The sequence below is a fragment of the Cuculus canorus genome, chromosome 3 (genome assembly GCF_017976375.1).
Source record: "Cuculus canorus isolate bCucCan1 chromosome 3, bCucCan1.pri, whole genome shotgun sequence".
Lineage (NCBI taxonomy): Eukaryota > Metazoa > Chordata > Aves > Cuculiformes > Cuculidae > Cuculus > Cuculus canorus.
The window spans coordinates 14,206,497-14,218,735 of NC_071403.1; positions in this window are offsets into that span (position 1 = coordinate 14,206,497).

A 12,239-nucleotide genomic window follows, 5' to 3' on the forward strand; every position below is an offset into this window, starting at 1 on the left:
AAGAGGAACTTTTTTTTCTTCTCTGAACAAGTAAACTTTTCACCTTTCACATTGAACAGTAACTTTTAATATAAAACCTAAGCCAGGCAGCTGAGTACCATATCAGAATTTAGAAGCATCTTGTGTCCAGAATTGGAACAGCTGAAGAATATGCAATTGTCTTCCTAAATACATAGCTAATTTAATATATAATTACCATACCACTATTATTTTCATTTCAATTCATGCCAGCCTCGCATTTCTAATTTTATTTCTCAATCAGGACATAACAGAAGGATTATGGAAATCTACAGAGACATAATCTCAAACATCCTGCTGACTGATTCAATAGCCACAGATTCTCCAAGCCAGACATTACTGGAAAGTGAAAATTATTTTGTTTTATATAGGTGGTTTACCCAGATGGAGTGTAGTGATGCCAGTTACTTTAGATAATATTGTATGCTGATCCACGAACTTCCATAAAGAAATTCTGAGGAAGAAAACATCCAAGGAATTTCAAGATTTTTTAAGATAAAACATAGCGTTCTTTCCTGGTTAATATCTTCACTTCTTTTGGCCTGTATTATTGCTACCGTAGCAGGGAAGGAGAAAACTTAGATGTGCCTGTACAAACTAAGACTGTAAAAGAAAATCTTGGATTATTTAATGTGGCTTTATCATTGCAAGAACTGAAATATCCTTTTCAGAAGAAAAACATTGAATTTACTGTCTACTTAGCACTTAATTGAATAAAAAAAAAAATCCAGAACTTTTAAAATCTCCAGTGGTATCAGTAAAAAGTATTAGTTCCTCAGAGAATCAATACACTCACTAAGATCCCAAAGTTCTGGTGCAATAATGGAGAAACAAAGTATGTCTAAAGGCACAAAGAGCCAAACCTGTGATAGAGAAACAGAGCAAGGCTATTCGTTTTTGTATATATACGAGTGGTAGTTTAGACTGAAACTGTACTATCAACAGAAAAGGAAGAACTGGGGAGTATTCCTTAAATCAATATTCAGGCATGGTCCTTCAGAACGACAATAGCCCTCTGAAACATGGCTTCTAAGGAGCTGTTACAAATAGATTTTTGCAAAGAATCACATTTTTTTATCACTTCTGCTGAATACCTTGAAAACCTGATTGTACCATTAAAACTTTAATCTAAAGCCTATGATAAGCCATAACAATGAAGGATGTGAACAAGTTAAGGAAAAAAAAGTTCAAATAACAATCGTGTCATTTACTTAATAGCGAGCAAATAAGTAGACTTTGGCTTAATTTCTGCTTGAAAATAATAAAAGTCACTGCACTGTGGGACTGAGTAATATAGGAGCAGAAACCATTTGTCTATGCTACAGGAATCCTAAGAGATGTAGATCATGATTGGATTCCATTATTGCTGACATTTCACAAAGCCATTAAAAGAGAGCTCTCATTTCCAGCACTTACAGTCAACTATCAAGTAAATCTAGTTACAGGTGAAGAGTACAAATTTAAAAGGAGATGAGGACAGGCAGGCTGGGGGTGTGCTTGGGCCAGCTGGTAAGCAGTTATAACAGCTAACATATAAAGGAAAACATATATGTGTGTGTACATATAAATGTTTATATACATACACATAAGCATAAAGGCACTTGTCGTGAGCACTTGACAGCTGGCCATGGGTTCTTCACTTATTTCACCAAGGTCGCTAAGGCAAGATTGACATTGAGCAGGAAGACATTAACACCTAAGGAGAACATTTATCTCAAGTAGAGGATAAAACATGAGACTAACCAGATGATGAATCAAGCCCAAAGTGAGAATTGACAGAGAATGTCAGCAGACAAAAGACAGGAGGAGAGCCTTACCGCTAAGCAGAAAAGGGTGGGACATAGGAAAGGAATACTAATTTTCTGTGAAATATGTTTATGGAAAATAGCAATTGTGAACCGATTTTCACAGAATGGCTGAGGTAGAAAGGGGCCTCTGGAGGTCACTTGGTCCAACCTCCTGCTCAAGCAGGGCCATCTAGAGCCAGTTGCCCATGACTATGTCCAGATGACTGTTTACTGCCTCCAAAGAGGAAGACTCCACAACCTCCCTGTGCAAACTGTGTCAGTTTTTGGTCACCCTCACAGTGAAGAGGTGTTCCCTGATGTTCAGACAGGACCTTCTGTGTTTCAGTTTGTACCCATTGCTTCTGGTCCTGTCATTGGGCAGTACTGAAAAGAGACTGGCTTCATGGCGTTTGCACCCTCTCTTCAGGTATTTCTATACACTGATGAGATCCAAATCTCCTCTTGTCCACACTGAAGAGTGCCAGCTCTCTCAGTCTTTCCTTACATGAAAGCCACTCCAGTCCCTTATCACCCTCATGATCCTTCAGCCATGTGGCCATCTCAGTCATTAGGGATTACTTTTTAAAGTACTGAAATTATTGTCCTTCTCCTTTTGAAGACTGAAGGTTTTGGGCCAGTTAAATCGCTATGCTATTTTCCAGTTAAATGAGGTCCAACAGAAATAAAACCCCAAGACTAATCCTATAGCTCAGGAACCAAGAGTGGGAGGAGAGAGACAAAGAGATGGTTATAGAACATTTTCTAACCTGTCACAGTGAGACAAGGCTCTACTCAATCACTTCACTTGTGCCATAGTTTAGCCCTAGGTTCCCTGATTGGGAACCAATGGGAGCAGTTATGGACCCAATTCTCCCTTCCCCATGGAAAGGAGAAAAGGCAAAAGAGAGATACTTCTGTGTTGGAAGATAACACTAAAACAGCTTTAATGAAACAATAATCATAGTAAGAAAATAATAAAAATAAAAAAATAACACATATACAGCTATATGAAATTCCCCCCAGCCGCCCAGTGACTACATCACCACACATGCTGCAGAGCAGGCACAGGGAAATGAGGTCCTGAGCTGGACTCGGGAATGCAGGATCAGGGCAACAAGACAGACAAGATTTTGTCTGTGTTGGATGCTGGGCATCAAAGAAGAGAGCTCAACCCTCATGATCCCTCTGTTTTATAGTAGGTATGGCATATACGGGATGGAATAATCTGTTGGTCAGTTTTGGGTCTCCTGTCCTATCCTTTTTTACCCCTTGCACTTAGAGCATTCCACTAACTCAAGGACAGTCTCGGTTTCTGTACAAATAAGTAAAAGCAATGGCCTTTCTCGTACTAGTTCCCCATGTTATTACTTCTAGAGAAAAACATTGTCTGAAAAACCTGCAGCTAATTTTCAGAAAATGAAGCTACTTAGACAAGACTTAGCTGAAAAGTTAGAAAACTTATTCTACTTGGCTCAAACCAGAACAAGTCCAGTAAGAGTGTTTAAGTCAGTCAGAATGTTCATATATAGACATTTTCTTACCCTTGGTCAGCAAATATTGGTCTGCAACACTGAACAGCAAGTAAACATCAAGGCAATGTGCCAGCCCACAGCGTTCTGCCTGTGAAGCAGTTTTTAGCTAATGACATTACTGTGCTTGAGCACTCACCCTGTTAACCAGACCTGGATGCCTCTTCCAAAATATCTAGTCAATGCTCAAAGCAACCCATCTATAGCCTGTAGGGATCCTCTACAGACTTTCAGAAAATGATCTTCGGAATTGCTTTGAATATTATCAGCATCGTATGCAGCTGTGTGTCAACTCAGAAAGGAACTATTTTGTAGGTGACCATAGGTGATTTTCTTAGTTTGTTAAATAAAAAGTTACAGGCACAGTCTTTTTTGTGTTTGATCTCCTATAATCAAGGAAAACTATCTTAAAGTACAGGCATTCCAATGATTTGCTGTCCTACGATATACAACAGTCCTTCCCAAAGTGATTGGAAATTGACTATGACATAAATAATTCCACAGTTATCTACTTCAAAGCTCTATCCAAAAACTAGTGTATATATGAGCTTAAGTACAAGTTATTTCCAAATTCCATGAGGAGGAGCTGGGGTTTACTTTTGCTTTTATAAACTAGAGCAGAAACAGCTGATGGGAGTTGCATTTCATTAGCAGCAGGGTTCTGCATGAGCTCTGTGTAGAATGATGTTGCACGACATTTTAAGATGGCTGTGAACTCTTGAATCAGACCAGAGCCTTCAGGAAAAGAACCGAGACTTGGGACAGAAAAGCCAGGCTTGCTTTCTCTTCCCATAGTGATAATTTTGTATAGTCATTACCAGGCCTGTTTTCCCGACTCTTCAGTCAATATTTCTGGAATCAAAACACCATCTTTCTACTTATTTCAATAAAATGGGATAACAAGAAGTGGTGAAAGCTAGTTAAAAATGTAAAATAATCTTCTGCTGCTCATGAATTTCTATGGTAACAGGAATTGAGCATGTTTGACAGTTTTTCATTTCACTTGAGTACAAAAAATTTAGCTGTAACACCATTCAAACAAAGGAAATAGCACTAGTCTTGAGAATGAGTCTTCACATAGCAAAAAAGATTTAATGAGAATGTTCTTAGTCATCCTGCACAAATAATTCAAAAGGCTCAAGGAACAGAACTCAAAGAAAGCACTGTGTATAAGCCATAAGTTTGAAATGAACAATCAGATCTTCATTTGCAGCAATGAAATCAGACACAAATAGAAGAAAGTATGACAACTAATGTTTTTCATCCCTTATAGCTTCAGCAACTCAGAATAAAGACTTAAATTGTTCTGCAGCATCCAGCAGTACTTGAGAGATGGGAATGGTCAGGCTGCCCTGACAAAACAAGCTGTATTTTTTCTGGTATTTAATTTCTGCATTGTTGATCCAGACCTTCCAGTAAACGCTGTTCTGCCATTAGACTGCGGGGAGTGGTAACAAAAGGATGTAGCCACTCATCTGTTTCTTCACAAACTAGTAAAATCATTAATGGTGCAGTCCAGAGATTTAAGTCACGATATTCAAGCAATCCAGCATCTGGAACGGGTCCAGTGGAGGGCTACAAAGATGATCTGAGGGCTGGACCACCTCCCATACCAGGACAGGCTGAAAGAGTTGGGGTTGTTCAGCCTGGAGAAGAGAAGGCTCCGAAAAGATCTTACAGCGACCTTCCAGTATCTGAGAGGGGTTATAGGGAAGCTGGAGAAGGACTGCTTACAAAGGCATGGAGTGACAGGACCAGGAGTAATGAGTATAAACTGGAGAGGGGCAGAATTAGGCTAGACATAAGGAAGAAATTCTTCACAATGAGAGTGGTGACCCACCAGAACAGGTTGCCCAGGGAGTTTGTGGTTGCCCCATCCCTGGAGGTGTTCAAGGCCAGGTTGGATGGGGCCTTGGGCAGTCTGATCTAATGGGATGTCCCTGCCCATGGCAGGGGCGTTGGAACTGGATGATCTTTAAGGTCCTTTCCAACCCTAACTATTCTATGATTCTAAGTATAAGGTGTGGATTTGTGTGGGATTGAATCACATACTTCAGCTCTTTGTAAAGCAAATAGGGATAGCAATTTAAGAATGGGACATAGAGCAGTCTGCTTTTTGACTACGGTCAAGGAAGGCATCCCTTAGAAGTGCTGAAGTCGTATACAACATCTCATTTCTTCCTGAAAACTAAGAGTGCCCATGGGAAGTCTGACACACTTTAATTAAGACACAGGAAAAGATTTTTAGTCACATACAACCTAGGACAAAAAAGAAAGTATTTGCATCACCATCGCAAGGTAATAAATTAATTCAGGCAGGACAGAGCAGACGAGGGGTCAGTTCTTTCCTTGACCCAAGGGCTTTCCCCAATATACTACTTTCTAAACTCAGCACTACAGCATAACTGATCATGTCTGAAGGGAGAAGCACTTATTGTCCCTCCTGTTCTCAGTAAGACATCATGCAGCAAAAAGTTAGATATAGAAAGCTGAAAAACAGCTAAAGGGTGCTTTTAAGCTCTATAGATTCTTGGATTCTGACCTGTTCCGAACAGGTCAGACACCAACTGTTTCACCCCACAGGTCAAACGGCAAAGGGATGCTTTATTGCCAGCACAAGCTTTGTCACACAGTCATTACACAATATGTTCTTTTACCAGTCAGGTCAGTATGTTTGTACCAACAGAAGCATATATAGGTCCTTCGCAGGTATTAGACCCCTTAGAAATGAACAACTCATTTTTATCATTGATTTCAAAGACAAAGGAGACAAATACACTACTACTCCATTTTGCATCTTAAATACATTTCTCGATCATAAGGACAGTCTTAGTACGTATAAACAAAGATATTTTTCTGAATTAAATAAAAACAGAAGGTGCACATCCAAAGAGAACCTCATGAACTCCAAACACAAACAGTCGGCAGGATCAGAATTACCTCAAATAAACCCTTCCAAATTGCACTTAGCATCAATACAAGGGTCTTCACAAAAAGTGATGTATTTCATAGACACACTCTTAAGTACTCACAGTACCCACTAGTGCAGATGGTCAAAAGAGGACAACTCTGTGTTTCAGTTCACAAAGATCGAAATAGAGTTAGTCTTGCAATAGAAGATTCTGCTCTGAAGTCTTTCTTCTGAGTTCAGTAAAAATTAGATCGGAACAGAAAATTCAAGGATGTGTTTGTGAATCTTGGAGGGAATTTCATGCTGCCAGAAACTGGGAAGAAAATATTGTCAAAGCCTGAATCGAAGTAATAGAAAAGATTTCCTTTATAGCTCCACTTTTGTTTACGGAAGGTAATATATAATATTTTAGGTAATTAGGCACTTAGAGGAATCTTCAATTAACAAAATGCCCATAGTCTCCACAGAAAACATGCACAGAAACCAGCATGTGTGTGAAATTCACAGGCAACAATGAGCTACACAGAGCTAACATAGATGGAAACTAAGAACAAAGAAAAGATCCATTTAAGGTTTCATTAGTGTACTGAGTCTGTCTGGGATGGAGTCAACTTCCTTCATAGTAGACAGTATGATACTGTGTTTTGGATTTATGACTGAAACAACATTAATAACACTCTAGTGTTTTGTCTACTTCTGTGCAGTCTACTTCTTTCCCAGCATCAAGGACATTTCTGTCTCTTACACTGCTCCCCCGTGAGTAGGAAAGGGGTAGGCAAGAATGTGGGAGGGGACAGCCAGGACAGCTAAACCAAATTGACCAAAGACATATTCCATACCATATGACATGCTTAATAAAAACCTGGGGAGAGGAGGAGGCAGGAAGCGTATTCACAGTTACGGCATATGTCTTCCCAAGTAACCGTTACACATGATGAAGCTCTGCACGCCAAGAAGCAAAGCAGCTGAACATCTGCCTGCTGATGGGAAGTAATGAATAAATTCCCTATTTTGCTTTGCTTGGGTGCACAGATTTGTTTCATCTACTTAACTGCCTTTATCTCAAGCCACAAGTTTTCATGGTTTTGCTTTTTTGATTATCTCACCCAGCCTGCTGCAGGAGTGGGGGGAGAGTGGCATAAGCCAGCAGCTACGTGGATGCTTAGTTGCAGGCCATGGTCAACCTTGCCAAGGCACGTTGTGACTGCCCCATCCCTGGAGGTGTTCAAGACCAGGTTGGATGGGGCTTTGAGCAGCCTGATCCAGTGGGATGTCCCTGCCCATGGCAGGGGGGTTGGAACTGGATGATCTTTAAGGTCCCTTTCAACCCAAACTATTCTATGATTCTATGATTCTAACCCAACACAGCCAGGCTAGAAAGAATGATATTCACTATAAGTAAGTGGATACTGATATGGATATCTGAGGACAAGGCTAGTTTAAATAAGACCGAAAGGAAATTCAAACCCAAATCTTCCAGGTGCGAACTTCACCTACAGTCATACCCAATCCATATGCCCACACTCCTCTTTACCCAAATTCTTTTGCTTACATCTAAACAGCAGGTGAGGTTGCAATACTCCTCTGCCTCGGCTGTAAACCAGTCAGAGACCACACAGCTACACTGGACTGGCATTGTGAACAAGCCAATAAAACCAGGGGATGTGAAAGAGAAAAAAAATAAACTAAAACCAAGCCTTCTGTCACAGTTTAAGGACTAATTTAGAGCACTAAACCAGGCAGATGAGAGGAATAAGGATTTTTTTTAATATCTATAAAAATATTCAGAAGTGCTTGACATAGTGATGGTTTAGGACCTTGACCTCCCTTGTGGCAACCAATACAACAGAATAAAGATTCTTCAGCAATATCTTACTGTAAAAAATAGTAGATCACATCTCCCAACCTGGAGAAAACAAAAAGAGGAAGATTTTCCTATGATTCATTCACATAAATGGGAAAAAAAAGTTAGTTGAAAAGGTGACAGTAAGGGATTGTGGGATTACAGAAGGGATTATGGAATGGCACAGCTAACACATCTTTAATTAAGCAACAACAGAAGAGCACAGATTTCAAGAATGTGGTTTTCAAATGAAATTTGCTAGCTAGGATAATTAGGAAATAAGACTTTATTGGGGAGAGGAGATAATTTTCCAGTTCTTAAAGAGCGATAGTAAAAGCACAGAATAAAAAGAATACTTGAACTGATAAAGGACAAGAACCCACGAGCTGTTCAGCAGCTTAAAATTTGAAAAAAGCAGCACATGAAATGACAATGTGTTCCAATTACTAAGTGTAGGAGCTGTCAAATAAGAAAGTCCAGGGCAAAATTAGATAAATGTTCCTTGTTCATGATCAGAAAAATATTTCTATACATATGACAGTCACAAGTGCAAGTGCAAAGAAAGTGAAAAGAAAAACAAGGCAAGAATTTTGGCTGTAAACAGAGAGAAAAAACAAGATCTAAATGAACCACTGGATATTGATATGATAGCTTAGAAAGCATCATTATGTGTTCTCTGTAATTTTATCTCCTTCCCTGAGCTTTTAGGATCCTAGGCTAGACAGGTGTTTGGTCTGACCCACACTATAGCTATCCTTGAGTTCTTTATCTATTCTTATATATTAAAACTTATGAAGATCATAGCCTTGAAGAGAAGAAATTCCAGAAAAGATGGAAAAGGTCATTACATGCCTTTCACAGGGGTACAACAAGGAGTCAAAAAATCATAAAATAGCTTAAATTCATTTTCCAAGGAAAGACTCAAATGTATAAGCAAGCTTATTTGTAAACAGAGCACAGATAGCTAAGATGAATGTTTAACTTGTCAAGAGTAAGTCGTAAAATCAGTTGCATTTTCTTCAACATTTTCATACCTTTTCCAACACTTTCTTCTATGGATAACATTTCTTACTATCCTTAACTGAATAGTTCTCGTTATCAGTGTCCCACTGTGAATATAGGAACACAAGTGCTCTTTAACAGGGGGATGGGGAGGGAGAAGGAAAGTATATCACTTAAGTGCAGCATATTATCACATTTTGATTTTCTCTAAACGATTTGCTTAACTTTCAGAAATTCTGTCACAAATCAGCCTGTTTCCATTAGTGATTTTATGTCACTGAAATTGATTTGCAGCTCTTCAGAGATCTATTTTTTGTCCCAATTTATCTTCATTGCTCTGCAGTCACAAGCAGTGGATATTCAGCCTTGGTTTTCACTCTTAAAAGAGATAACAGCTGAAGTCAGAGTTGCAATTTCTTCTTCATTTGCTCCTCGAAAATACTTGAAAACAAGAAGTTAATTACTTGTTGTACAGATCGTTACTATGGGGAATTAACTTCAGATGGGCCACTGCTTTCTATAGCGTGAACTCAGCCTTTTGAACACCCATAACTTAAGACCTATACCAATATGCTATAAAATAGAGCCAAACACCCTGCCTCTAATCGCAGTCTCACTGACTCTGAACTGTGGAAAGTAGAAGATACACTACTTGAAAATCTTTAAGAGCAAGTTAGAAGCATTTTCCACCGAGAAGAGGCTTCCACAAGACAAATTAGAGATATGGGCTCTAATATGTGTTGGTTAGCATAACTGCAAACCTTTCTTTAACAGTTTAAGACTTTGGAAACATAATGCAGGATTGTGTAGATCCTTGACACAGTAAAGACAGCGACTTTCTTTCAAACAATGCTAAGAACAGGCTAGACATAGATCTTCCATTAGGGACTCCATAATTTTTCACAGAATCACAGAATCACAAGGTTGGAAAGGACCCATTGGATCATCAAGTCCAACCATTCCTAACACTCCCTAAACCATGTCCCTAAGCACTTCATCCACCCGTTCCTTAAACACCTCCAGGGAAGGTGACTCGACCACCTCCCTGGGCAGCTGTTCCAGTACCCAATGACTCTTACTGTGAAGAATTTTTTTCTGATATCCAGCCTGAACCTCCCCTGACGGAGCTTCAGGCCATTCCCTCTTGTCCTGTCCCCTGTCACTTGGGAGAAGAGGCCAGCTCCCTCCTCTCCACAACCTCCTTTCAGGTAGTTGTAGAGAGTAATAAGGTCTCCCCTCAGCCTCCTCTTCTCCAGGCTAAACAACCCCAGCTCTCTCAGCCGCTCCTCGTAAGACTTGTTCTCCAGCCCCTTCACCAGCTTCGTTGCTCTTCTCTGGACACGCTCCAGAGCCTCAACATCCTTCTTGTGGTGAGGGGTCCAGAACTGAACACAGTATTCAAGGTGCGGTCTCACCAGTGCTGAGTACAGAGGGAGAATAACCTCCCTGGACCTGCTGGTGACCCCATTTCTGATACAAGCCAAGATGCCATTGGCCTTCTTGGCTACCTGGGCACACTGCTGGCTCATATTCAATCGGCTGTTAACCAGCACCCCCAGGTCCTTTTCTTCCGTGCAGCTCTCCAGCCATTCTTCCCCCAGTCTGTAGCGCTGCATAGGGTTGTTGTGCCCCAAGTGCAGGACCCGTCATTTGGCCTTGTTAAACCTCATCCCATTGGTCTCGGCCCAGCGGTCCAGCCTGTTCAGATCCCTTTGCAGAGCCTCCCTACCCTCCAGCAGATCGACACTTCCTCCCAGCTTAGTGTCATCTGCAAACTTGCTGACGGTGCACTCAATGCCTTCATCCAGGTCATTGATAAAGACATTGAACAGAGCTGGACCCAGTACTGAGCCCTGGGGAACCCCACTTGTGACTGGCCTCCAGCTGGAGTTAACTCCATTGATCACCACTCTCTGGGCCCGGCCATCCAACCAGTTTTCAACCCAGGAGAGTGTGCGCCTGTCCAGGCCAGAGGCTGACAGTTTCTGAAGCAGAATGCTGTGAGAAACTGTGTCAAAGGCTTTACTGAAGTCCAAGAAGACTACATCCACAGCCTTTCCCCCACCCAGTAGTCGAGTGATTTTCTAAACAATGAGTTCCAATATTTGACAATACTTGCTACTAGAACAGGTTTCCCAGAAGTTCATCCAGCCTATTCCTGTAAGTCCTACTTTGACATCAAATCATTCTTGTTACCCTCAAGAATGTTCTTCCATTTGGTCACGTTTCTCATATGCAATAACCAGAGCAGCAGAAGTATTCCATGTCAAGCTTGAAGATTAAGTTGAACAAAGATTTCCCAGTTCTTGCAAGTCAGCTACTCATGTATGTGTTCCTATCAATGTGTTAAGGGATGAAAAAGCCACAAGCTCTAATTGTTTAGCTTGTCATGCAGTAATTTCCAGAGTCTTTTCTACACTAGAAGGCACTGTATTTTGGCTTTCTCTCTGGTCACATTACCCATTCCTGCATTGGTCAGAACAATTTAATTCTTTTTATTCTACAGTGCTTTCGCTCCTCCCCTGACTTAAACTATTTGTAAATTTATTAAATCCACCCTACACGCCATCATCCAGATCCATCCATAACATTAGTATTGTAGAACACCGGATGCAAGACAGACAGCAGTCCCCAACTTGACACATTTTTCTTAGTTTATCAGTGATCAGTTATTATCTTCTAAGTGCAGTTTTCCAATCACTTTTGCATTTACCTACCCGTAGGTTTCCCGGTATCAGAATGCCATCAGGACTGTCAAAATGCTTTCTAAAGCCAGAACTTTCTTCTCTGACCACAATGCACATACCTTTCTCACAGAAGAAAACTAATTTCAACAAATCTCTATCAATTATTACTTATCTGCTGGCAAGCTTCCAGGTACTTACCAATAGGTTCAACTACTTTTCTTGGAAGCTGACTGGGCTAAACTTCCCAGACTACTACTTTCAGTTCACAAAGTGAAAGAAACACTACACTTGCTTTTTCACTGTCCTGACACATTGTCACTAAACTTCCCAAACTAATGGAAATATCAGTCTTTTTTGGGGAGTGGGGACAGAGGAGACAATGGGTAGGCAGAAGCAGGAAAGAATGTTTTATTAGGACAAAGTTTAACAGGTTTAACCCATCTTAAAGTATCCCACTGAAGT